The 25,210-nt window shown below is 37.0% G+C and overlaps 1 protein-coding gene across 5 annotated transcripts in view; it reads left to right on the top strand.

Annotated features, from left to right (window-relative positions):
• The window catches only part of LOC106673148, a 472,569-nt gene that overhangs the window by 430,973 nt on the left and 16,386 nt on the right, over positions 1-25,210 (top strand). The gene's annotated exons all lie outside the window — the stretch shown is intronic.

Below are 25,210 nucleotides of genomic sequence, written 5' to 3'. Positions count from 1 at the left end.
GGTTTCAAAAAAATATTTTCTTTATCGTGCCAACGTTTCGATCTTTATTGAGATCATCTTAAGGGCTCAAAGTGTTTGTCTTCTGTGTAATTGTGCCATTCTTGAGAGTGCCCACTCGCCATACATTGTACTCTGAAAAAGGAGGGAAAATTCAAAAAGGTGGGGTTGAGATGGGAAATTAGTGTCCGAGTGGATCGAGGTCACGATAGCTCAAGTGGTAGAGCAGCGGCGTATCTAGCCGAAGATCGTGGGTTCGAACCCTGCTCGTGCCATTGACTTTTTTATCTCAACTAAAAACCTTCGTTAATTATTGTACTCTGAGTTAATCATTATTTCATTGTATGTTATGTATATTATATATGTATATTATTACAATGTTCATCCAAAAACCAGCCTGTTGCCTTCCGCTCCACTTTAAAAACCTCGTCGGGTTAACTCCAACTAATACCTTTCCTGAAAACCCATCTCCCGAATTTTCCGATGTTGTATTGCATCCCTCATTCAATTAAGGCGGTCCTGTCTCCTTCTACCTTTCACTACTTGTAAACTCCTTGCTCCTCCCTCACATTTCCCCTCTTCGACTACAGCTGTGTCGCTTATGGCGGGCCTTCGAATCTGAAAAGACTAATGAACCGTTGAGTCAGATTTATTTTCGGCACTCCCGAATGTCGAGAGTCTCACACCTATATTCAGACCTATCCTGGCTTCACCCTCCTTCCATTAGACGTGTTTAATAGACATCTTCCTTTACCAACTTTTCATAACTTAAAATTTTCCTCATTTTCAATTAAAATCTTCTCTCCACTCTCTTAACAGTCGGTCATGTCCGAGTGACCTATTCCTTCCTCATCATAAAACTCCACATTTGAACCATACTTCCTAGCTCAGGGCCACAGATCAATGGAATTCTCTTCCTTTGTCAATCCGAAAAGCCGCCTCCATTATCTCTTTTAAATCGCTCCTGTCCAAACACCTCGTCTCCCTCCAAACAGAGCCAACATAGTCCACAATGTAATTAGATTATTTTACTACATAAGAAAGCTTGTTCCTTCCTTTTCTCAGCTTTTGAGTTTACAATTTTTGAATATGATCGTAAAGCAGGATTCTTTATTGTTACACTTTTTCCCTATTTTTTTATTATTAGTACTTTTATTTCTATTTTTTCTATTTTGTATGTTGTGTTTTATGCCAATTTATTTCGATTAATATTTTTACTATAGGCAAACCTTCATTAATTCAAATGCCAGATTTATAAAAATTATTGTGACTTTATTGTTATTCTTAGAGGACCTTTAGTCCCAGAATAAAGTATTTTCCCTCTCTCTATCCAATTTAGTAGATAGTAATGTAATATAATTATAAGATTATTTAGTGATCATGAGATGCGATCTGGTGTGATGTAGGTTTTGAAAAAAATTTGTTTTATCGTGCGTTTTTCGTAACGTTTCGGTTTTTATTGCGATCATCTTCAGGGCCTGGGATTTATAAACATTGTGTAGATTATACAAGTATATGTAGATGTGAAAATAAATTTATACAACGATGTACACAAAATAGAAATTTTCGGTTTAATCAAAGTATTTGTACTCATTCAAATTGTGTGTTTTCTGTATAGATATGTCAATGTTGTGTGTCGTGTTGAGAGGGTTAGTGAGATATTAATGTTTTGTGATTATACATGTTTGATTTTGAAGGAGAGGAAGTAGGGATAGATAGAAATTTATTTTTATATAAGGAGTCGGCTTTTTTTTTAGATGAAAGGGACCGACAATGGAAAAAACGGGTAATTGTTTGTCAGCCTTTCAGGATTTTGGCTATGTAGAATTCTTTGCTGTGTGTAGTGTAATGATTGTTTTATATGTTCTGTGTAGTGATATTGAAATGATAAGAGGAAGATATATTTATAAAGCACCATATTGTAGCTTTTCTTGGTAGTTTTCAAAAGAATATAGGAACCGTGTAAATGCTGAAATATTGTTTTTGCGTTAAAAATTCTTCATTCGAGCTTTTAGCTCATCATCAGGTTGAAGGAGTTCTACAATCTGATGATGAGGTAAAAGCTCGAAATCCGGATTGTTAGAAAACAACTTACTGTGAGTAGGAACTATCTTTTTAAAAAGGATTAAAAACATTTGACTTATTTTCATTATTAATCGTCTCCCCGCTAAAAACTTATGAAATTTTACCAGCCAAGGTGGATATACTGTCTAATTTCAATTTTTGAACTATTTTATCGTTTCGCCCCTTCCCACCGGGTAAATTTAATCGAGCCGAGATGTTCATCGCGGAAGGGGCTGTATAACCGCGTTTAGCCGGATAATTAACTTAATTATAGTTGCTCGGCGAAAGTCAGGAAAGTAATAAGGTTTCGTTTTAAACTTCTTTTATTACACAAAGGATTTTCAAGGTAGGCCGGGGCAAAAGTTTCAGCACTCCCTACTCTGTCGTTACCTAATGAGATTACATCTGCTTTCCTACTAACAAGTTGTAATTATTTTCCTAACTAAATGGCTTAGAAACTAAGAAATGCGGCTTCGGATGATACAAAGGTGCTTTGTATTCTACGTATTTTAGCTCTTGCACATTCAATTCATTCATTCTTACCACCAAGTTGCAAATCCTTTGATTTTCAAGTTTTACTGTTTAACCGGATGTTTTATGCAACATCTCGCTGTTTTGGGAAAAAAGTCATAAAAATGATTCATGGCAAACGCTTTCAGTCTAATATCATTCGTAATAAAAAAATATAATGAGTATATATTAAATATTGAATAGAATAAGTTTTAAAAATGATGAACGGTGGAGTAAGTGCGGTGTTCAATCCTTTGTAAAAAGATAGTTCCTACTCACAGTAAGTTGTTTTGCAATGATCCGGATTCGAGCTTTTAGCACATCATCAGGTTGAAGGAGTTCTACAACCATGTCTCTCGACATGAATTACAAAAGTGAACCCGCCGATATCCCCGGGGTAAAACAAAAATTTTAAAAAAACATACAGTGAGTAGGAACTACCTTTTTAAACAGGATAGAATAATTTTGGTTTTGGTTGTAAGCAAACCATGTGAGTTATAATTAATTAAGGTTTTTAGTTGAGATAAAAATGTCAATGGCACGAGCGGGATTCGAACCCACGATCTTCGGCTAGATACGCTGCTGCTCTACCACTTGAGCTATCGTCACCTCGATCCACTCGAACACTAATTTCCCATCTCAACCCCACCTTTTGAATTTTCCCTCCTTTTTGCAATTTTTCAAATGTCGTGTAATCGGATTGGATTCTCGACGACAAATGAAATGGCCACGGAGAGCTTTAGTGAAGTATACTTCATTTTAATTCATTAAATTCACTAATTGGCTGGAAAATGGTGATCGGCTACTCGGGTTACAAACTTTGCTTTCTACATTCAAAATGGAACCAAAAAGTCCTAATTAACTATAATCAGAATCTCAGCAGTTTCGGAGTATTCCACTTTTTCTCATTTTCACGACCTTACTTAAAATAAACAATGATAATTCCAAAACTAAAAGGTTTTGTACAAATCCATTGATACCATTGAAAACTAGGTGAAATTTCCAATAAGATGTGATCAATATTAAACTTGTAAGTGTTCGTGAAATAAGCGTTTTCGTAGCCAGAACTTTGAATATTTTTTTTTTCAAAGTTGAAAAACTTACTATGGTTATTTTAATCAACCATTTCCAAACGTAGAAACCAGCAAATTTCAGCAAATGTACTCCATTTAGTATCTTTTTTACAGGTGCAATTGCTTTTTTAAAAACTTTTTCAAAGATGAAGAAATTGATGAAGGAAAGGAAAAAACCGTGGTTGAGAGATTGATAAGGTGGAATGATTAATAATAATAATACAAAATAAAAACTTAAGGAAATTATTATTAAACTTTTTTTAAATTTTGATTCGAAATGCTCTCCACCCTTCGCAACGTATTTTCGACGCGCTGCCGTCTCATTAAACCGCAAAACACATACATAAGATGTCTATCAGCGTATTCTTCATTAGAAAAAGTAGCCATAGTGCTAGCAAGATATCACATAAATAACTAAAAACATTTTGAATCTTAAACCTCTTTTATTCCAGGGAATAATAATACAATAATACTTTAATCAAAGTTGGAGTCATGTTGGTAAATAAGTAAAACCTTGCACTATTTCGGTTTCGAACCCAAATTAAAAAAACGTTTAATAAATTCATTCAAAAGTTCCTTTTTTTTCTTTTAAATATTCCACCTTAGCAGTCTGTTAGCCACGGATTTTTCCTTGCCTCCATCAATTCCTTCACGTTTGAAAAACGTAATTAAAAAAGAAATTACACCACTAAAAAGAATATTAAATGAAGTACGTTTTCTGAAATTCCCTAGTCTCTAGGTTTGGAAATAATTGTTCAGCATCACCTTATTATGTTTTTCCACTTTGAAAAAAAAAAAAAAATCGCTACTAAAACGAACGTTTACAAGTTTGTTTTCAATGGGATTTGTTCAAAACATTTTAGTTTTGGACTTACCATTGTTTATTGGAAACAAGGTCGTAAAATTTTTAAAAAATCAGAAAAAGTGGTATAACTCCGAAACTGCTGCGATTCGGACCATAGTTAAATAGGACTTTTTGGTTCCGTTTTGAATGTAGATTCTACTGGCAAAGTTTGTAACACAGTAGGCGAAACCCTGTATATTAAATAACGAATAGAATAATTTTGGTTTTGGTTACACGCAGACCATGTGTTATGTTATGTTATTTATTGTCCATGAGTTATGCCCTTTGTTGTCGGGCATATCTTAAGCAGGACACAGCACTAGTTTAGTGACTTTTTTTTAGAATTATATTTAATGTTTTATATAATGAGCATAAGAATGTCTATTCGGATAGAATATTGGTATTGTGTCTGTTATGACTATGCCATAATTATGATTTATTTGTTATTACGGTAATATCAGTGTTGATCAATCGGCTATTACAGTCCGAGCAATCCGCACGACCTTATTCACTTTACTTAAGATAGAAAGATATTCACTTTGTCGTTGGGAGGGATAAAAAAAAAGTCCAAAGGTATTGACCGTTAAAATCCTAGGGTAAAACTTGCCATTAGCTTAACTGCAATGAGAATTTGTATGCGCGGAAATGTACTGGCGATCATTTTGTGCTAATTCTTTCCATATTAAAATATCACAGTGTTAGGCTCTCTCTAAGAGAAAGAGAGAGAGAGAGAGAGAGAGAGAGAGAGAGAGAGAGAGAGAGAGAGAAAGTGATGGGGAGAGCTTCACATAAATGCTGAGAAAAAAACTACAATTGCCATTGTACGGTTTTGTAACAGTTCATATAAATTAATGATAGCTTTTTGTTCGTGTTATGAATAAATGAAGGAAGATACCTTGAAAAATGAAATGTTTTTATCTTTTGAGCCTTTAAAACACTTTTTTTTAATACACTCCTGAAGAGGCAGAAAAATCTAAATTAGCGTCGTTAATTCACTTAGGAAGTATTTAAAAAACCATGACTTACTTTGTTGTTGTTTGAAGGTTAAAAGGAATTTGTGTCGCGTTATGATGTACGATGCCTAAAGCGGCCGCTTCCTCGTTCTTATAATTTTTCCCCCTTTGGAAATGCATCTGTTACCCAGCAGTCATATCTCGGTATTATGTCCCCTTCTATTTATTGTACATCTGGCCCTCCGTAATACTGGCATCGGCTAAATCACGCTCTCATCCATGAAAGATGCGCTTGGATCGTCATTGATCTTCCAACAACTTGAGATTCGGAAAATAAATATTGGTTCGGCGTCAAAACTTTTTTTTTTATTGGTAATATATGCAGCAATTGAAAAATTTATTTAGGAATCTTTAGAATTCAACTTTTCTTTAATTTTTTTTAATGGTCAACTGCGAGATTATGTTTGAAACTTTGCTTCCAATTCTCGCTGTTAATCTGGAACATGAGATTTAGTACAAGTTTCGTATGTGTGGCTAATTAGAAACTTGCCTCATACTTAGTTTCATGAAGCCCTCTTGTACCTGTATAATAATTTTAGGGGAAAGTAGATAAATCATTATATCGCTCCGACCTTTGGCAATTAATCAATGTTTTGTAATTTATTGTGATAACAAATATATCATGAAGTAAACCAGCGCATACGCCAACACAAAAAGAAAACATTTTCAAATAGATTTTCGAATTAAGTGAAGTAAACAGAATAACAATTGATACGTAAAATATCAATTCCAAAATAAAGTTACCCAGTTAGAATAAAGTACTTAAGAGAAACTAACATTTTGTCAATATAGCGGTGCTGGTAGAAAAGGGGTTGTTTTCATGGTGAAGGGAAACGTCATAGAGTCTGAGGTTGGGCCCATTCAAAAGGATTTTCTCCTGTGGTTTCTCGCAATTCGCTTTCAGTTCTCTTATTTACTTAGAGGAAATGTGTACGTTGGGTAGGATTGCTTGCTATTGTTCTAGATTCTTGGGCCCACTTGTAAACAGTAATTTTTAACAGGGTTAGTAAAGGGCAGTAGGTTAATTACACTTCAACAGACTGAGATTCAATTAAAAATAACTTTCCATCTTTATACGTTAAGCAATTACATTTGTATAAAAATAAATTAATTTAAGTGTAAATTTGTAAACTGTGCACAATAATTTAGGAAATCCTCACAAATACAAAAAAAAAGTTTATTCCAAGAAGTTTAAAGGAAGATACACACAAATGTAAAAATCGGTGAGACGAAATCTCACATTGTTCAAAAATGAATAGTTATACAATGCTAGGAAATTTTAGATTTAGATTTTAAAAAAATGAATTTATATAATGCTAGAAAGTTTTAAATAAAAAAAATGAATTTATACAATGCTAGAAAATTTTAGATTCAATCAAAGTATTTGATCTCACACAAAGTGTTTGTTTTCTGTGTAGATCATTCGTGTGTGTCGTGTTGGGAGTGCCAGTGAGATATTGTTTTATGTTTATATACGTTGGATTTTGAAGGGGTGGGGAAGGAAGTCGGGAATAGAAAGACATTTTTATATGAGGAGTTGACTTCTTTGAAGTTAAAGGAGCGCCGACAATAAGAAAAAAAATGGTGGTTCAGCCTCATTATCTTTTCAGGATTATATAGAAGGGATAATTAGGGAAAGGGAAGCTAAATTGTTGAAGAATTAGACTACGTAGAAATGTTTGATGTGTGGAATGTGATGATTGTTTTCTACGTAATATTATATGTTTTGTGTGTTATATGTATGTTATTGATATTGAATTTGATTAATGATATTAGCGTAGCTGCGACTGAGTTTACATGTGACTGTTCTGTAATTGATGCAGTGTTTATCTCTGTTGATATAAACCATTTCTAAAAAGTTACGTTTATGTTTGTTTTGAGTGGGTAGCCAGTGCTGTAGGATTTTGTTTGGGTTTTTTGCAATCATAGATATGTTGCTTTACTTTCTTGTCCAGTGAATAGAATCTAAAATTTTCTGGCATTGTATAAATTCATTTTTTTACATACTACATGTATTTGTAAAATTTAAACAATCCCACGCCCTGAAGATGATCTCATTAAAGATCGAAACGTTGGCATGATAAAGAAAATGTTTTTCTAAAACTACGTCACACCAGACCGCATCTCACGATCTTCAAATTATCATTAACGAAAGTTATTCTTTACAAATAGCTTTGTCAGAGGCCTGTTTTTTGACTTTCAGAATTCATACTCAGATGGACTAAATCTATCCGATCTTCGATTGGCTGTTCAAGTTAAGATTTGAAATGTTATATCTAAATACGGTCATTTGGCGGCAGAGAAGTGCACTCTATTCTCTTCACGCGGTTCGAAAGTGTATTCCATTTTATCGCGGAATGTGTGGTTTTTACATTTAGAGTCTTTTAGGCTAACAGGGTACAATTACTCGAGCTTCAAGTAGGGGAAAACTTTAAGCCCATTATACGATATGCCGACATGCTTGGAAGTGTAGTACAAACTGGTTCACGAATGTAATTTTTCACAAAAAAAACAACTTCAAAATAATCTTTCTTCCGCCTATCTAACAAATTTTATTACGTTAATTTCTACAAATAAATTTTTTTATTCTATAGTATAAAACAAATTGAAGGGATTTTAGGTAATCATTAAAACGAAAATTTAAAAACGTTTCCGAAATTTATTTCCGGGGATTTAAGATGCAAAATGAACATAGAGGAAACGAGTTTCGTTTAAGAAAAAAGAAATTTTTTAGTTGAAACGGAAAACAGAAAAAAATGTTTGTTTATAGAAAAGTTGTTTGGGTGTTTACGCAATTATAAGCTACAAAGTTGAAGTGTGCTTCGAGAAATTTTGAATCGTATTTACTTTAAGTTACACAAAAAGAAGAGGGATTTATGTACAAAATAGAAGAAAATCTTTTGTTGAAATATAAATAGAACAATTATTTCTTTTGCCAGATTTAAGACAATTTGGAAGAATTTTATCTTATGCCTGACTGAAAATTTGCTGTGGTGTGAGCGCTTCAAAAAAGGAAAAAATTCAATTGAATTTCATAACTTATTTTGTTTTTCTTAAATTATAGTATTGAAACATTGTAATTATTTTAAATAATTATACTTTTAATCTAAGTTCTTGGTTGAGGTGAAAAAGCAAGTGTCACGAGCGGGAATCGGACCCACGGCCTTCAGGTCAATAAGCCGCTGCTCTAACCATTTGAGATATCCTGAGTTTCCATATCGAACAAGACCTTTAAAGTATAATTCATTAAAACAATTATTACGGTCAATTATGACTACCAAATAAATATGTGGATTGTAAATATTAATTGCAATATTGTAGTTTTGTATTAATTACCATACTGTGGACTCGGCAACGTCGGTACCAATTGTTAATTTTTAATTAATTATTATTATCGGGTTGTCCGGAAAATAATGCAGGATTTTAAGTTTTCATTAAAAAAAATCTATATAAAATATTCTGTTTACGTTTACAGGNTTTAATGGGAACCCTTCTTCGACCGGAGGAGCGGGTAGATGTTCACCGCCAGACCTGGACGTCATGCTGGTTTAATCTACAATTCTAACTCGTCTGAATCTCGCCGCGGGTATCTTTCCCGGAAACATGTTACACAAAAATATAAATAAAAGAAAGTACGGTTTTCCAACGGACCCCGGTGGCTTTGCATCAACTTAAATAACATAAGTCTTCAGCTTCTTCCCATAAAATAAAAAAAGGCTTTATTAATTAAAATCATCATATATTATTGTGAGGCTAAATTTGTGCATAAGTGGTGGGTTCGAAGATTTTTTGGAATATAAATTTCTTCATAATTCAGTGGATACAGCTTTATTGCTAAATGTCATAATCGGATTGTTTTTGTATTTTATCTTTAAATCACATAAGTAACAAGAATTTAAAAACTACAGATACGATAATATAAAGATCGATAATAATAAAACAGTGGTTCCCACAATATAAACTGTTAAATATTTAAGGAAAAATCGAGAAAATAAACAATTTTTTCTAAATCCTATTCTCGGTTCGGATTTGGTTAGACGAACAAAGTTGAAAAATAGCTGTTTAATAAATACAGTCAGAGGGGGATACAGTCAATTTACTCCAATAAGATTTATCCATCGAAACATAATGCAACATTAGCAAAATTCAAATCAGCCTTACTATCTCACCCACCAAGGTAGATTATACGCATAATAATAAGTAAATATAATTACTCATTTATATAAGCTCATATCTCCACATGAGCCTATCACTACTCGCTGTCGTGATCAAGAACAATACTCATACCGGGTGGCATTCCTACACGCTCTCTATATGGAACCACGGAATTGCACCCTTTAATTAGGTGAGACTCGCCAGTAACGTTTGTCGACCTGGCATGGTTTAATCCTTACTCTGGTGAAGAAGATTATTCTTCTACGTGTCAGTTCCTCCAAATAAACTATTTATCGACAGTGCGGTTGATGCGAGACATTGTTTTCCCGTAAACTCGGTCGTCCTTAAAAGGACAATGAGGATCTTTAACGTCCGCACTAGCCTATTCGGCCTTATCGGACGTTTTGATTCTCAAGATGTGAGCTGACGCCCACATACGACAGAATGGTGTTACTGCCGCAGCATTGGTGTAGAGGCAGCTCAGCCCCGAGGGGCCAAGAGAACCTCGCTCCCCGCTTGCCCATTCCAAGTGGTCAGGTCTGCATTAAGCATCTGATCTATGCCGCTCGCAAAGGCTACCTAAGCCGAAATACATCAGCCTCGTCTCCCGCGCACTTCCTAGATAGAGAAGGCCACTCTATCTCCCATAGTATTGTGGCTTCTCTAGCGTCGAAACTACCCGGATCCGCTCCAGCCGCGGTTTTGTTTATAGTGGAATTTCTAACCACCCCCTAGAGGAGTACCGCCTAAGGTAAAAGCATTCAGTCGAGCTCAGCCTACACCTGCGTGCAAAGCATACTCGGAGAGGAGCGACCAATTCACTATTCATTCCCATCCGCCACTATTCACACATTCGAGGGACTCTGTCAGCGTAATCATAGCTTCCTCAACGCTTATACGCTTCGGTCTGATCCGCCGTATCCCATGAGGCCGGGTGTATAACAGTGGTCATACGCAAAAGTCACAGGTAGAAGACAGCCTCTTTTCTAAGTTCCCGCCAGGGGCATCACCACGAACCACTACGAATCCATTCCCAGTGGAACAGGGGCTGAATTTTGGAACATATCTGTTACCCCGTAGTACAGATGGTTATGTGCCCTCCCCCGTCTATGCAGACAGGATCTGGTACACTAACCCTCATGGGCTTCTGATAAGACACCTGCCGACCCGAGGCCGATACGAGTGCAGCTTGTGCTTTAGAGCGGTTGCCATGCCCTCTGGGCTACACCTTTATTTTGCGCCCGGACACCCCCCTTGTAACCAATGGTTGGGAGGGGTCACAGGAAAGAGTGAAGGAACCTGGATTTAGAGAGAGACGTGGATGAGGACACGAGGTGTCACCTATTCAGGGCCCCGAGCCTTAACCACATTATACCACCCGTCGACAGCGTGGTACCACATTGAGTGGGGCACAACTCCCAAAATGGATGCTTGATGCGAGATCTTCCGATCCCGCCCACCTTCACTGCCACATTCTTTTAATTATGATTTTTATTGCTGTTTGCCGTCATAAAGGCAGATCGCGGTGGTTAAGTCCGGAGAGGATGACGTCGCCTAGGCCCCTTCATCTGCCTTTGCGTTACTCAAGTTTTTTTTTTTAATTGTACACTAAATGTTTTTCTTTCAATAGTATCTGATTCTATTTAAAATAACTATCGGGTTGTCCGGAAAATAATGCAGGATTTTAAGTTTTCATTAAAAAAAATCTATATAAAATATTCTGTTTACGTTTACAGGATTACTCATTTGTATGATTAATCCTCTTCCAAATGATATTGTTTGTTTACCTCTGTAGCATTCCGCTACTTGGAAATAATTCAGTCATCCTTATAATGTCAAAGCGAGAATTTCGTACGATTTTCTTTTACGAGTTTAAACTCGGCCGAAGCGGAGCCCAAACGGCTAGAAACATTAACCAAGTCTGGGGCGAGGGTTGTGTTAATGAGTGCACTGTGCAAAGGTGGTTTAAAAAATTTCGGGAGGGAGATTTCAGCCTTGAAGATGAAGAAGGTCGTGGAAGGCCTTCCTCTCTTAATGATGATGTTCTGCGATCAGTGGTGGAAGAAAACCCCAAAACAACTGTTCGAGAACTTGCAGAGCAACTCAAAGTCAGTAAAACGACCGTCGCTGACCACCTCAAGGCGATTGGAAAAGTGAAAAAACTCGAAAATTGGGTTCCACACTCATTAAACGATCGCCAAAAAATCAGCGCTTTGATGTTTGTGCATCACTTCTTTGTCGAAACAAAAATGACCCATTTCTGGCCAGAATTGTTACATGTGACGAAAAGTGGATTCTCTACGATAACACTAGACGTTCTGGACAGTGGCTCGACAAAGGAGAAGCTCCAAAGCCCCCAACTCATCAAAAAAAGGTAATGGTTACGGTATGGTGGGCTTCATTTGGTTTAATACACTACAGCTTCTTAAATCCTGGCGAAACCATCAATGCTGAATCATACTGTAACCAAATTAATACCATGCATCAGAAATTGGCAGTAATGAAGCCCTCTTTGGTCAATCGGAAAGGGCCCATTTTGTTGCATGACAACGCTCGACCACATGTGTCACGTGTAACGTCACAAAAATTATTGGAGCTTGGCTATGAAACTTTGCCTCACCCACCCTACTCTCCGGACCTCTCGCCTACTGACTACCATTTTTTTAGACACCTGGACCACTACTTACAACACATAATATTCAAAAATCAAACGGAACTGGAAAATGCATTTATTGACTTTATCAATTCTAAAAATTCTGAATTCTACTCAGACGGAATTAATAAGTTACCAACACGTTGGGAGAAATGTATTGAGAGTATGGGAAATTATTTTGATTAAAGAACATTGCTTTAAAGTAACTAGTTTCTTTTTTTTTGTTTAATACCAAAATCCTGCATTATTTTCCGGACAACCCAATACTTCAAGAAATATACTTCGCTCGGACCAAAGTACCATTAATTTCCTTAAATCTTGAGACAGACAAGTTGTCAATAGTTAGATATCAGTTTTGTCATTGCATTATGTAATAAATTAAGGTTAGGCATCTTGTTATGTATTTTGTCTGTATAAACATGATGATTTATTTATTTAAACTTTATTAATTATTATGTTGCTTTGGTCTATACTTGTTTCAAACTGTTTATGTATGAGTTAAATTAAAATAGAATACATTGAAAAATAATTTTGCAAATGAATGCTAAATCTCTCTCCCTGTTAACTGTACAATGTCAAACCTGAAAAGTATTAACACCAGATCTGCCGGAATTTAAAAAAAAATGGCCGGTTAATCGGTTAAGCCTACCTCCGCAGTTTGTATTGGAAAGTTTTTACTCTCCCTTCTCTCCATCGGTATTCACGGCGTACAGGTCGGTTTGTGGCGTCAGACCCGGAAAATAAGGGGCTCCCGGCTTCGATCTGATTATTATTGACTCAATCCCTTGGCGCTTATTTATAGGAAAAGTTACGCCTAAAACACTCTGACAAGTTATTTGATTACACGCGGATAAAAATCAACTCGGTTTCGCCCAACTTCCAGCCCCCAGGATTTCATTTTCTTTCCTCGTGGGCATAATTTTAACCGATTCCGATCAGATATTTTTAAACATTTTAAAAAACCTTTTTTTTATGTTGTAGTTTATTTTCATTAGTTTATATACAATTCGGCTATATCGATAATTTTAAAGGTTTTCAAGAAAGTAAAGTATCTTTCGGTCATATCTCTTTATCCACCCTTTATATTTTAGCAATGAAATGCGTGGATGTGAAATTTAAACGGTAGTGCGATCAGGGCTCCACAAAATTTAGGATATCCCTGACTCCAGTATAGTTGCCGGGATTCCAGGAATAACCCCCTCACACTGATGGAAGGAGGTATAATGTCTCCAAACAACATAACAACAAAAGCAGGATTAAACAAACAAACAACGAAAGCAGGATTAAATTAATGAAAAGATAGGTTTTGGTTGAGATAAAAAAGTCAGTGTCATAAGCGGGATTCGAACCCACGACCTTCAGCTAAATACGCCGCTGCTCTACCATTTGAGCTATCGTGACTTCGATCCAATCGGACACCAACATCCTATCTCAACCCGCCTTTTGAATTTTCCTTCCCTTTTGCCATTTTTCAAATGTCGTGTAATTTATTTGATTCTTGGCGATAAATGAAATGGCCAGGGAGAGCTTTAGTGAAGTATACTTCATTTTATTAGGTTTTGTGGTCCGCTTGACCAAATAAATTCATTTTAATTAATTAAGGTTTCGGTTGAGATAAAAAAGGCAGTGTCACAAGTGTGAAAAATGGCAAAAAAGAGGGAAAATTCCTTCCTTCCAATTCCTACCGAAGGTCGTGGGTTCGAATCCCGCTTGTGACACTGACTGTTTTTAAATACGCCGCTGCTCTACCACCTGAGCTATTGCGACTTCGATCCACTCGGACACTAACTACTAAAATCACCGAGAATCAAATAGATTACATGACATTTGAAAAATGGCAAAAAGGAGAGAAAATTCAAAAGGTGGGGTTGAGATGGGAAGTTAGTGTCCGAGTGGATCGAAGTCACGATGTACAAAAAAGAACACTAACCAAGTTTTATGTAGCGTTAGTGTCCAAAATGACGCTCGTTGCTGAATGCTATTAGAGAAAAATAGATCTGGAAGCTTAAAACAAGAGCAAAAAAAGATGGAGTTGAGTGCCGGAAAGACGAGCAGATAGATGTTGCACGAAGTTGGGGCAGAGTTGATCGTAGTGACTGTCAGTTTCCCAGATAATTTTATTCAGGTTGAGTTCAAAATAGAAGAATTGAACCATAACAGTGTTTAGGCGATAAGGGTTATTTAAAATTGCAAATTTCCACACTCGAAGTGTTTTCATACATAAATCGTGGGGAACAATTATAAAATTAATTACAAAACTATACCTATTCAACAAATGTGAACCATACAAGAATATCCAAATAACGAAACAGGATTAAATTTATGAAAAGATAGGTTTTGGTTGAGATAAAAAAGTCAGTGTCACAAGTGGGACTCGAACCCCCAAATACGCCGCTGCTCTACCATTTGAGCCATCGTGACTTCGAAAGCAACATGAACAAGATAAATAAAGTAACAAATGTTGAATGATCACTCGTATTTTAATAGGGTTTTGCACTTTTATCGAATTTGTCATTTTAAGCCCGTGTTTTAGGAAAAGCTTTCAGTTTTTTTAAGTCGTTTCTTGGTGAATATCGTAGAATAGTGCTGTAAAATAGTTTCAGCCAATTTTATTCTGCATTAAGTTGAGCTGTCAGTTTTTTCAATTTATTTCATTGAATCTCATAAAAGATTGTATGCTTTATTAAATCTGTATTTCATGAATCTGCTGTTGTATTATAATTTTCTTGGTAAAAATGTATTTTTACTGTTATCGTATTTATGTTGTTGTGATTCTTGGGAATTGCTTTTTTAAATTCATGGTAGAGCTCATTTCATTGTTGTAAGGAGGAAAATGAATTACCACCCCTTTCAAAGAGGTCGGTTGTTCCGAATCGAAACGATCTGTAAAAATGTCTGATCTGACAGCGCCAGACAAGTTTATTTGCAAGCGAGTCATGTCGCCTCGCAATGTCGATACGGCACCTTGAAAGGAGCGCGTGAAATCCCCCGAGAAAATATGGTCGCGCAGAAAGAAGAGAAAAAAAGCGAAACACTGTTCGAATAGGTAGAAAGAAACAGTTAGGGTGAAAAGGAAGAACTTGTTGCTGGCCGAACGGGAACAATCAAAGGAACCCCGCCTCCTCGACGATCCTTGGACATAAATCTTTGAAAGCTGTCCCGCGATACAAAAACCTCTTTTCATCGGACCCCAAACTAAGCCCCACCAAGTAACGGAGATACGGTCGTAACAATTTTTTCTTATTAGTGCACATTTGACACCCGCTACGGTGAAATAAAAGTAAAGTCCTTCTGCTTGAACTAGAACACTTACAGTCCTCCAAGCTAGGTAATAGTCTTTAAAAAATTGTCGAACATGTATTCTTTTTTTTGAGCGAGAGAGAGAGAGAGATTGAGAGAGAGAGAGAGAGAGAGAGGGAGGGAGAGAGAGAGGGAGAAANGGGAGAGAGTGATTGAGAGAGAGAGAGAGAGAGGGAGGGAGAGAGAGAGGGAGAAAGGGGGAGAGAGAGAGAGAGAGAGAGAGTGAGTGAGTGAGAGAGAGGCATCCGACAGCTTGGTCATTTCAGCCCCGAAGCACTAACATAATACCGTTACACACTCGATACACAATCACACCAATAAATGCATTCATATATACCTATATACCTTGATCTCACTCATACTGTTTGGTAGATGGAGTACTAGATATTCGTCCATCTACCTATTCCCTATAATAAACTAACCTAGATTGGGGTCGATGGGGTATTTTTATAAAGTTTCGGCCATCAGCCCAAGTCATACACACAACCTGAGAGGCGATGGAGAAGCTGCTTCGCCATCATCCCCTCCCCATTCACACCAATAAATACATTCACTCATACAAGACACATAAACACAAAACACATACCTTTATTTCTATATACAATAAAAAGTTCCCAATTCCTTTAAAAAGCGAATGAGAGGATCTTGACAGTCGCTGTTGTGTCCGAGAACTCTCTTTAAATCTGGCGGCATACCTACTCGCGCCATGTAGGGAGCCAAGGCACGATACGCTTCGACTATGGGACACATCGAGCAACCTTTCTCTTCATAACGGACACCTGCGGGGGGATTGGCCCACCAGCGAGTGCCCATGTGTCAATCGTGTATGGCCTATTCTTTAGCTGGTAAGGAATATTCCTTCTTTACGGCTCACATCCTCGGGGGGCCATCTGCAGGTCGTGCACTTAACACGAAGTTCTCTTTATTCTAATCTCCATAGAGTGAATCTTATATGGTGTACATCGTCGGTTATTCTTCACGTGTCTGCAATTAAAATCACATAATTAATATAAAAATTTTAGAAAAAAAAGCTTATGTTGTGTACTTTGTAAATTAATTTTGTTTGTAATACCCGAATATAAAGGATAATTAAAAATAAAAGTTAATCTTATAATGGATATAATTAGTTTGAAAACTGAAATAAAAGTTGTTTAAAAAATATTCCCATTTTTTCGGTGAGGTGAAGGCTTGACAATTCTGTACTTTACCCGTTACAATATCAAAGCACTTGAGGATGTCTTGTTACGTCAATATTTGTCATTCGAAGGATATATGAGATTAAATATTGTCCCTTATCCCTGGTTGATATCAGATAATATTATCTTAGCGAAAAATCTAAATATTTGTTAAACGTGTTGTCTGGTATTTTCTAATTTGGATATAGGACAATTAATCGATTTGATTTTAATTTGTATAATATTTCATTTTTTATATTTGTTTCTCGTGGTTATTAACCTAATTAAAATAGAGAAATGCGTTTTTTACGGACAATATGTATAGAACATAGCTGGAGTCAAAATACTAATTATGCTAATTTTTTCCGTAAAGTTTTATTCCAACTTGAATCTTAACAGTTTCAAATTGTTTTGATAGAAAGTCCTTAATTTGAAAAAAAAAAAATGCCACTAAACATTAAAACAGTGATTAGCCCACTCCTTGCACTGGTATGAATCAGTGATTCTCAAAATCCTCCTTTGTTACGTTCGCGCTCAATTCCACGCTGACCGTAATGCTGATTTTCTTAGTATGAATATGTTTCTTATTTAAGTCAGTTCGGATAGATTTTTTGGGATGACGCAATTATGAGATACAAAATTGAAGTTTGGTTCGAGAGATTTTCAGTCGTTTTTACTTTAAGTTACCAATAAGGATAAGGGATTGTATACAAATATGAAAGAAAATAATTTTGTTGAAATCGAAAATAGAACAATTATTAATTTCGCCAGATTTAAGACAATTTTGAACAACTTTGTCTTATGTCTGCCTTTAAAAATTTTCTCTTGAAAAAGGGTTGAATAATAGAAGTAAAATAATCACTAGCATTTTAGAGCTTATTGTGTTGTTTTTTTTATATTAGAGCGTGGAAAAATTGTAAATATTTTAATTAATTATACTTTTAATCTAAGGTCTTAGTTGAGATGAAAAAGCAAGTGTCTCGAGAGGGATTCGAACCCTCGACCTTCAGTTCAATACGCCTCTGCTCACTTCATCTCAACCAAGGCCATCGATTAAAAGTATAATTAATTATAATCATTTATATGGTCCATTGTGACTACTAAATACATATGTGGATTGCAAATATTAATTGCAATTAATTAAGGTTTTTAGTTGAGACAAAAAAGTCAATGGCATGAGCGGGATTCGAACCCCCTTTATGTGTGTCTTTTATCTCAACTAAAAACATTAATTAATTATAATATATTAATTGGTCAAGCGGACCACGAAATTAGTGAAATTAATTACAATATTGTAGTCTAACGACTCGACAACCTCGTTACCAATTGTTAATTTGTAATTAATTAATAATAATACGTTATTTCTTTATAGTTTGCTTGTTTTCTCTGTTCACATTATATCTGATAATCCCTTTTCCACACATATTCCAAAAGTAGTCAAACTTAATCACGAGTCCACGTTATCGAAACGAAAGAATTTCTTTGAACTGTCGTCAGCGTCTTTGAAAAGTTCCGTGTCAACTACAGGACAAGGAGTGGAATTAATCAAACGGACTTTGTATAACAAAGTTTTACCATTGGGTTCACTCGGAATGCCAAGTCTTTTCGACATTTTAATGGGAACCCTTCTTCGACCGGAGGAGCGGGTAGATGTTCACCGCCAGACCTGGACGTCATGCTGGTTTAATCTACAATTCTAACTCGTCTGAATCTCGGCCGCGGGTATCTTTCCCGGAAATATGTTACACAAAAACATAAATAAAAGAAAGTACGGTTTTCCAACGGTCCCCGGTGGCTTTGCATCAACGATTCCATAATTATTAAACCTCTTCTCACAAAAAGTTTAGGCATTATTAATTAACATCATCAAATATTGTTGTGAGGTTAAATTTGTGCATTCTGTGGATTCAGCTGCTATTTGTATTGCTAAATTCTAAATTTTATATTAAAATAATAATGTAAATGTTGTTTCTTATGATTAATAAACTAATAACAATAGTGACTTTCATTTTTTAAGATCGATATATATTCAAATCACTAATTAAGCTAATTTTTTCCGTAAAGTTTTATTCCAACTTTAAATCTTAACAAGGGGGCCGCGGTAGGCGGGTAGTTAAGGCGTCAGACTTTCGGCTAGTAGATCACCGCGGTCGTGGGTTCGATCCCCACCGTCGCCTCTGGACTTTTTCGGTCGCCTAAGGGGACAGGTGGCCGCAATTGAAAAGAAATTGACACGGCTCTCATCAATGGAAGGAGCGGGATCAGATGTCAGCGACCCTGAATTTGGTCCCAACCCCCTTCAAAAATGAGTTTCTTCGATGGAAGAACACCGGCACACCGGTCACATTTGTGTTCGAGCCCCCCCTCCAAAAAAAGGAGCCAGGGATAAAGTACAATAAGCTGTACAGCTGCAGTGTTCAGGAGGGAACTTCTCCAGTTCCTGGTATCCATTGAAAAAAAAAATCTTAACATCAAATTGTTTTGATAGAATGTCATTAATTTGAGAAAATAATGCCATGAAACATTAAAATAGTAATTAGCCCACTCCTTCCACTGGTATTAACCATCCTCCTTTGATTGTTACTATTCCTCGTAAAGTTCGCTTTCACTTCCGTAACACTGTCTTGAATTTTTATGACGTTCTATGGTTGTTTTATTTGTGTCCTTTAAAAACTGTAATCGCCGTTTTCCTAACTGGTACTTTGTGGAAATCACTAGAATCATTCTGTGTACGGATAGGACTCATAGAAAATACAAGAAATCTGATGATGTACTAAGTAGACTATAAACTTTATTTCCACAATATTCAACCAGACGCAGTCGATAACATTAAATCCTTCTGTTCTTAGCATTGTATCCCGCCAATTCTCTACCTCGATAGTCAGAGTTTTCTTCTGATCCAGCAATTATTCCCCGTGTCTTGGCAAATCTCTTTAAAAAAAAAAAAACTTTAAATCAAGTATTGTTAGTTTTCTGCCTCATCAGTACTATCACATTGATTGAAACAACATTGACTTTTCCGAAACTACACTCCTTAATGAGCTTAATTCCATGAATTAACCCAAATCCGGGACAGGATGAACATCTGAACATCTTCGTTCATATAGTCATTCGCTCTTTACGCCAATAACCCGCCTATCTCTTAGTACCGGTATTTCCCTTACTCCTGAAAACGTACTTATATCCCGGCCCACAAGAAGGGTGTTATATAAAATACTTCCGGCACATTAGCAAAAGCCCTCCCGTTGCTAAAGTCAATGGATTCTCTTGTAGTGGGCGCGTTTAAGAACTTTCTCTCTATAGATAAAGATAGTTTTATGAAAGGTCGATCGACCTCGACTAATTTAATCCTCTATAAAGGTTTTAGAATGCTTTCGATAATGGCCAGGTTCATTCCGTTTATACTGACCTTTTAAAAGCCTTTGACATAGTGGATCATTTTGTGTTGTTTCACAAGTAGCACCCGGCGGTGTTGAGTTGGTTCCGTTCTTTTGGTCGATGTATCTATGTGATCAAGAGTCTTCAGGGATCACATTCGGAGTTTAATATAATTCTATTAAATTTTCTAAGATGGCTTTATTGGCTGATGACCTAAAAATCTACAAATGCATGTTCGTTTAATTATTGTTTGCTGTTACAAAAACCTATTTCTTATTTTGATGACTGGTGTACTCTCAAAATTTCAATTACACGTGTGTGGTGTTTAGTGACCTTTGATTACTGATAATTTGGAGATCGTGAGATGCGGTCAGATGTGACGTAGGTTTAGAAAAATATTTTTTTTATCGTGCCAACGTTTCGATTTTTATTGAGATCATTCTTTTAAAAGCCATGTTGATGAGTCATTATTGTGTGTCGTGTTAAAAGTGTCCACGACATAATAATGACATATGTATAGAAAACAAACACGTTGAGCCCTGAAGATGATCTCAATAAAGATCGAAACGTTGGCACGGTAAAAAAAATGTTTTTCTAAACCTACGTCACACCAGACCGCATCTCACGATCTCCAAATAATCAGTTCAGTTACACTTGATAAATATCATTATAAAAATCTTCCTTTCTCGGAATAGTATTCCGTATCATACGTCATTGGTGATGGCCTTGTTAAGGAGGCAGTGGTGGTGATCTTTGAGAAGCGTTCCTTTGAGGATCATAACTAGAGACCGGATTTTTATGCAGTAGCATATTTTGTTGGCTACCACATACGTCCGAATGATGTATCTAGGAAGCCGTAGGTTAAATTTTATATAGCATATTTTTGCATATTTGAACAATATCGTATTTTTGAAGGATTTTTAAGTAAAATCGCATTAACGCGCAAAATATTTATAATATTATATTGGTTTTCGGGTGAAGCATACAAAAAACGACGTTGACGAAAAGTTGGTTTAATTCGAGGAAAACTGAAACAGGGAAGAGAAGATTTTAGCAATACCGACAAAAGAACAATAAAACCCCTTCTTAGGTCTTATTTCAATATTCATAAAATCACAAATTTTAAGTGACCGTAGGCACAATTTCACAGAAGACAATTCAGATAAATATTTTAGTTACTTAACATTAATTACACTTAATTAGTACAAAATATATAATTTAATTACGTAAGTGAGAAAACATTTGTGTTAAATGTAAATAAACTCTAGGGGGCGTCGGTGGGCCCGACGTTGTTGACACGGCGCTCATCACTGTAAAGTAAAGGTCCCTGGTTCGAATTCAGCGGCCCTGCGTTTGAACCCGACATACTTACAAATGGACCTTTTTTCTTTTTTTTTTAAACAACTACACCCCGAGGGTTCAAAATTAATAACATAATAAATAAGTTAATAACCTCGAAGTTGGGGAGGGAAAAACCTCTAAATACTTGTGAATATTTTTAATTTTAAAGAGTTTTAATATCTATTTCGTTTAATTATCTATATTACTGTTTTAAGTTACTATGATAGTAACAAGACTGGTTTACTGCATATCACTGCACATATTAACGTATTAATACTGCATATTATTGCATATTTCAGGACTTTCAACAACATATTTTAGCAATCTTTACTTCATACAAATCCGGTCTCTGATCTTCTGTAGATCTTCTTCCAGAACAATTTTAAGATTTTTGAGTCATCAATCTTTTCAAGGAGGCCATATTGTTTTAATGTCATTCTTTGGTTTTCAATAAAATCTGGAATGATGGACAGTGCAGTAGCTTCATTAGTGTTAGGTTAATTGTTCCCAAATCATCGTGCATCTACTTCTCCACTCATTATTAAATAAACAATCTATTTGTCATCATTATTGAAGCAGCATCGCTCGTTTTTTCGAACATATAATTTTCCGATTAGCACAATCGCGCTGCTCTCGCTGCCTCCTGACAAGTAGAATACTGTACTCCTTTTATTATGTACGATTCTTTCTTCTGGAATGGGTTTTGCGTCCCTAACCAATAGTTCAGATGAAAACGTTCGACATCTCTCGATTAAATTGTAAAGCCTTGCCCTGTTTTCCACGAAGAATGGAATAGAATTCGTGTATACTTTTATTGCCGAGCAATCTTCTGTTTTATTCAATTCAAAACAAGCTAATAGTTTTGTCGTTGCTTTATTCGACCTCAACAACACGTCTTAGCCTTTAATAGGAAGTATACCTTTGAGGATCATTATTCATATGCGATCAATACAGTATACAGTAACTTGGGTTTCATTAAAAGTATATCGTCTGACTGCAGTAAAAATATTATATCAATTTTTATTTGACATATTCTTGAAAGTGGTAATTTAATTTTATTTCCTTGTTACAAAACCCATTTAAATGATATAAAAATGGTTCAGAGAACAGATATTTAAATCTGGTCTTAACTTCACTACTTATTCCGCGGCCCTAGCCGAATTGAATAGTCACTCGTCGTCGTGCTGCTTTTTATCGCTATTCGGATGGAAGATTTTAAATGGTTTTATTGATGCTGCAGAAATTCGTCACAATTCAGCTTAAGGCGGCGTAGCCGGAGTTTGCGAGTGAGTGAACTGTTTTACATTTCCTTTTACCGAACCAACCTCTCACCCACGAAATTTCTTTATAGAATTGCCCGTTCTTTGATTGTGTGATACATTGATTCATTTGTTGTGACAAGTGGATTTTAAAAGAAAGATTTTTGAAAGAGCTTTTAAGGAATCACATGTGTTACGATTTTTTAATATTAATTAAGAATAATTAATTTGGCTCTGGACGTTAACATGACTTTGCACCAGCTGGGCATTCGGCAGATTTGCTCAGTGTTAGCCGGTGTGGTGAGATTATTGTGTTATAAAGTTGTATTTTTTTATTGTATCAAAGTTTTGCTGATATGTTTTATATTTGTTTGTTTGTGTTAATTGCACTTTTTTCAAGGGGCATCCTACAGCTTGGTCATTTCAGCCCCGAGCGCATGCAAAATATGGCAACACATTCCATACGCATTCACACCTATATACATTGCATTCATTCAATTTGGTGGATGGAGTTGGGTTCCCGATTACTCATCGTCAACAAGACAAGAGGATCTTTAACGTACGCACCTAGCCTATACGGCCTTATCGGACGTTTTGATTCTCAAGATGAGAGCTGACGCACCTCCGCATACGACGGAAACGTGTTACCGCCGCAGCATTGGTGTAGTGGTGTCCCGGCCCGTAAGGATCGGTAGCCACGCTCTCCGCTTGTCCACTCCGAATGGTCGGGCCCGCATTGTGCGTCGGGTCGTACGCCGCACGCGAGGGGCTAACGGGCCGAAATACATCAGCCCGTCCCCCCCCCCGCGTACTCCCTAGATAGAGAAGGCGACTCTATCTCTCTGAGTGTAGAGGCTCCTCCAGCGTAGAAACTTTCGGGAACGCCCCGACAGCGGTTTCGGATTAAAAAGTGGGATTGCTACCCACCCCCTAGATGAGTACTGCCTACGGACAAAGGTCTCTTATCAAGCTCAGCCTACACCTGCTGCACGTAATCGAGGGACGCCATAGGTCTAGCCTAGGTGGTCCGATCCTTCGCTTCCCCAAGGGTACCACGCCGGTCATACGCACAACAATGCAAAGCATACTCGTCAGAAACCGCCGATACCACTACCCTTTTCCAGTCGCTTACTCACGCATTCGAGGGACTGTAGCATGATCATGACGTCCTCAACGCTTACATGCTGTCGTCCGGTCGCAACGTTTCCCGTGAGGACCGGGGATAATACATTGGCCATACGCAAGCTTCACGAAAGGTCCCAGGTAGAAGACAGCCTCTCTCTAAGTTCCCGCCAGGGGCGTCGCCACAAGCCACCACGAATCCATCCCAATGTGACAGAGGGCTGGATTCTGGAACATTTCTGTCACCCCGTGGTACAGATGGCCATACAACCCTCCCCCGTCTTTGTAGACAGGATCTGGTGCACTGGCCCTCGTGTGACTCTGCTAAGGCACCCGCCGCCCCTGCCGACCCTGAGGCCGTCATAAGACAGCTTGTGCTTTAGAGAGGTTGCCACGCCCTCTGGGCTGCACCATTATTTTGTGCCCGGATACCCCCTTGTAACCAAGGGTTAGGAGGGGTCACAGGATAGAATGAAGGAATTCGGATTGAGAAACAGGGCCGTGGAAGAGAACACGAGGTGAGCCGTTTCGGGGTCTCGAGTCTCAACCACATTATACCACCCGTTGTCGCCGTGGTTCCACATAGAGTGGGCCATGACTCCCAGGGTGGGTGGATTACTGGTTACTGCGATGGTGGATGGAGTACTGAATATTCCTCCATCGACTTGCATACATGCATAGAATCAACTATTCTAACTGGGGTCGATGGGGTCTTTTTATAAATATTCCGCCATCGACCCAAGTCACGTACACAGCTCAAGGGGCGATGGGGATGCTATTCCACCATTCACTCTAATAAATACATCCACTCATACAAAACACAAAACACATATTTTGAAGGCTACATGCAATAAAAAATTCCAGAGAACCCTTCTTAAATCAGCGGCATGCCTACACGCTCTCTGTACGGAGCCAAGGCATGACACGCCTCTTCTTTATGTTATTAAAACTAAATCTAAACGTAATATATGGTACTCTTGAAGTGCTGTGAATTTTAATCTTTGCTTTTCCTTCTTTCTATTTACATTAGTGTTTTCGACTGTTGTCCTTTTTGTTTTCTTTCTATAAACCGTTTTTAACTAATGTTATTACTACAATTCACTAATTTTCATGGTCTGCTTGACCAATTAATATAATTTCAATTAATTAAGATTTTTAGTTGACATAAAAAAGTCAATGTCACGAGCGGGATTCGAACCCACGACCTTCGGCTAGATACGCCGCTACTCTACCACCTGAGCTATCGTGACTTCGATCCACTCGGACACTAACTTCCCATCTCAACCACACCTTTTGAATTTTCCCTCCTTTTTGTCATTTTTCAAA

This window comes from Cimex lectularius, unplaced genomic scaffold (genome assembly GCF_000648675.2).
Source record: "Cimex lectularius strain Harlan isolate CLEC.00 unplaced genomic scaffold, Clec_2.1 scaffold276, whole genome shotgun sequence".
Lineage (NCBI taxonomy): Eukaryota > Metazoa > Arthropoda > Insecta > Hemiptera > Cimicidae > Cimex > Cimex lectularius.
This window is presented reverse-complemented; position numbering and strand designations above follow the sequence as displayed.